This window comes from Nothobranchius furzeri, chromosome 12, assembly GCF_043380555.1.
Source record: "Nothobranchius furzeri strain GRZ-AD chromosome 12, NfurGRZ-RIMD1, whole genome shotgun sequence".
Lineage (NCBI taxonomy): Eukaryota > Metazoa > Chordata > Actinopteri > Cyprinodontiformes > Nothobranchiidae > Nothobranchius > Nothobranchius furzeri.
The window spans coordinates 28883565-28887849 of record NC_091752.1 but is presented as its reverse complement, the minus strand read 5'-3'; positions in this window follow the sequence as shown (position 1 = coordinate 28887849).

Below are 4285 nucleotides of genomic sequence, written 5' to 3'. Positions count from 1 at the left end.
AAAGAGATTATCTACTTAATTAAAGATTTTCCCCCTTCTTAGCCTCTTGGCCAATCAGGAGCATTGCGCAGAGGAGAGACTGAAATGATCAAAAGGGCACCCCGGCCTTCAGGGCCGGGCAACGGTGGGTTCCCTGCCTCCATCCCAGAGCAAGGAGAGATCTGTTTAATCCCCTGCTGCAGGAAAAGTGTAACAGTGATCCATTAAAAATCGGCTCTGTGAATAAAATGTATTTAAGATACCAAGTAGAGCTGATTGTCGGGGATTAGTGGAGATAGTGGAGAAAGAAGGGCTGTTGGTGATGCGGCGGAAAAAAAGAGTTAAAAACCGAGAAATTTAGATTTGGTTTTAACAAAGGTGCGTATCGCTCCTAAATCAGAGGGACTATTACAGCAGTTTTATTTGATTACTTAATTTAAAATCTGGGAAAAATCTGGAAAATGGCGCAGATCAGTGCGTAAAACTAAAAAAAAAAAATCCACGGATCCATGGGTGGATTACACGACTCGCTCTTTTAATCACCAAATCATTTCACGTGTCATGAATTCACAATAAAACTCATACAATAACATTTTAAACGTGGTCCAGAAACCGTGCAGGCCGAGATTATTTGGGATAGTTTGCATGACTAATCCAGACGATGCTCTCCAAACACCGGTGGTACTCCAGTAACCCCGTTTGACCCCTAGGTCCCTCTCCGCGGGCTCAGGCCGCCTTTAGCAAACTTCTTGTGTGCAAATTAGGATTAAACATCTGAAAAAAATAAAGTCATTTGGAGGGGAGATACTTCCTTGGGATGTATGGGAGGATGACAAGTAGAAGGAGACAAAAGCAGAAACTGATCTGCTGTTTTAGCTTTGTTTAAGATGTGCACAATAAATTATTCTTACCATCACTAGGACAGCGCACTAAGACCTGGGAGGGTTTTACTTCTGTTATTGCACTTTCGGAAATATTACACAGAAAAGGGGGGGGGGGGGGGGGGGTGTACATTATAGTTTTTTATTTATTTTGACAGACCGTTAATATGCATGTTATTCACTAAACAAATAAACAAACAAACAAATAAAAGCTCATGCAACAAATTTTGTGACATAAAAGACAATGTTTGAAATTTGCATCCCACAGACAAAATTAGTAACCCGGTGAATCTTCGCTCCGTTTAATTTGTATTTTTTCATTCTATTTTTTCTTGCATGATTTTTTTTCTACTCATGCAGCCTCATTCCACCAGGCTTAAAAAAAAAAAATATATATATATATATATATATATATATATATATATATATATATATATATATATATATATATAATTTCTAAGAACCTTCACAGTATCATTCAACAGTTGTTCTATAGTTTTGTAAAACAATAAATTAACATAAACATTAATGATGAAGCACTTTGTTTATATTAATAAAATGTCAACATATTAATTTAGCTGTAAAATATTCTGAGTAAAAACTTCTGATGGCATTTCTCTCTTTTAAAAACGGTTTTGCAATTGAAACAGCATAGGGAGGACATTAAAGTAAATGTCTGAGTAAGAGTTGCAGTTTGATACAAAAAATACTTAATCAAAAGGTTGATTACTTTATTGGCCATGCTATTTAATAAGTACTGGTTATGAGTTCCTGGCAGTAACTTTTGTACATTTTGTTCAAGCATGTTACTGAATAACTGACTCAATTTACACAGTTAGCTTTTTAACCTCATAAAGGGACTTTTTTCACACAAATCTGGTTTTTATATTTTTCAAGAACATACATGTAATCCTGTAGATTAAATTCATTAATCTGACTAAATTATGACCTCAGATGCAAATTTTCCTGCAGTGGTTATAAATCCACTCTGCACCAGCACCAGTCTGGAACTGCCTGCTGCAGTCAATTGTTTGAGCTTTCACACTGAGATGTTGCACAGCACATGGAGGATGGCCTGACAGTCAGCAGCCAATGAACAGAAGCCTGATGTCACCATCAGGGTGACAGAGGTCAGCAAGTGGCTCCACTTACAGTACATTTCAGACTGTAGACAGCACGCATCATTCAGTTTCCTGCTTACATAGACAGGAAACACACACACACACACACACACACACACACATACACACACACACAAGGTTAGCTGCTTGTTCTCAGGATATGGGATGTGCATGCTGTCGACTTGCCTTGAAATAGGTCCCCAACAGAGGGCACAAACCAGGAGTTTAATCCAAAAAAACAACAGGGATTGGGACTATGGAGGGGACTCTTTTCAAGAGCCAATAAAAAGTGATCTAAGGCTCATAACACATTCAGCAATGTCTGATTAAAGAATAGGTTTGTAATGTTTTTTGAAAACAAAAGGATCCATCATAATAATTTATAAGAATGTTAAAAATGCAGACATTTAGCATGTTTTTCTCTGAAGGGTCAGATGGGTTCTTGTTGTAGAACCCAAGAGTATCCTGGTGTAACAAGCTCATAATTTACTTAAATTTGTGAGGTCAAAGTCAGAGTTGATCAAACATGTTACTAAATAACTGACTCAAAGACAGCAATGTTGAAACGTTAGTTCAGTTATTTACACCAATTAAATATTTTCACTTTGACCCGAGTGCTCCAGCCTTCTTCCTCCACTTCACAGTTGGTGGTCCTGTAGCTGTTGAGCACCATCACTCAATTAGATGAAGCGCAGTGTGCCTATTCTTCAAATATCAACATGTGTAAGGATTTTATATTACAAGCTTGATTTTTTTATTTTTATACTGAAATGTTAGTTCATTTCATGGCTTCTTGCTGCTTCAGATTTTAAGGCATAAAAAACAGCTAATTGTCTTTAAGTTATATGAATTTTATCATCAAACCTTTAGGTACTGACCAATAACTGTAAAAATAGTGGGCAAATCTTCTGTGACGTCACTTATAGGTTTCTGAATGGCTAGGTTGAAGCTCAATGGGTGGTTCTGATCACTGCCATCTTGCGTGTGTCACATGTCTGGACAGTCGTCGTCGTCTTCCTCCGCTTATCCGGGTCCAGGTCGCGGGGGCAGCATCCCAAATAGGGAGCTCCAGACTGTCCTCTCCTCGGCCACCTCCACTAGCTCCTTCGGCAGGACCCCAAGGCGTTCCCGGACCAGATTGGAGATGTAACCTCTACAACGTGTCCTGGGTTGACCCGAGGACCTCCTGCTTGCAGGACATGGCCGAAACACATCCCCAGGGAGGCGTCCAGGAGGAATCCTGACCAGATGCCCAAACCAACTCAACTGACTCCTTTCGATCTGGAGGAGCAGCGGTCCTACTCCGTGTCCCTCCCGAATATCCGAGCTCCTCACCCTATCTCTAAGGCTGAGCCCGGCCACCCTACAGAGGAAACTCATTTCGGCCACTTGTATCCGCGATCTCGTTCTTTCAGTCATTACCCAAAGCTTATGACCATAGGTGAGGATTGGTACGTAGATCGACCAGTAAATCGAAAGCCTGGCTTTCTGGCTCAGCTCCCTCTTCACCACAACAGATCGGCTCAACGTCCCCATCACTGCAGACGCCCAACTAATCTGCCTGTTGATCTCCCGATCCCTCCTACCCTCACTCGTGAACAAGACCCCGAGATACTTAAACTCCTCCACTTGAGGTAGGACCTCTCTCCTGACCCGGAGTTGGCAAGCCACCCTTTTCCGGTCGAGAACCATGGTCTCAGATTTGGAGGTGCTGATCCTCATCTCAGCCACTTCACACTAGGCCGTGAACCTACCCAGCAAGAGCTGAAGGTCAGAGCTGGGTGAAGCGAGGAGGACCACATCATCCGCAAACCGCAGAGACAAGATTCTCCTGACACCAAACTCGACACACTTCACACCACGGCTGCGCCTAGAAATCCTGTCCATAAAGGTAATGAACAGAACCGGTGACAATGGGCAGCCCTGGCAGAGTCCAACCCTCACCGGGAACAGGTCCGACTTACTACCGGCTATGCGGACCAAACTCACGCTCCTCTGGTAAAGGGACTGAATGGCCCTTAACAGAAAGCCACCCACCCCATACTCCTGGAGCGTCTCCCACAGGGTGCCCCTGGGGACACGGTCATAAGCCTTCTCCAAATCCACAAAACACATGTCGATTGGTTGGGCAAACTCCCATGCCCCCTCCATCACCTTTGCAAGGGTATAGAGCTGGTCCACAGTTTCACGGCCAGGACGAAAACCACATTGCTCCTCCTCAATCTGAGATCCAACTATCGATCGGACCCTCCTCTCCAGTACCTTGGAGTAGACCTTTCCAGGGAGGCTGAGGAGTGTGATCCC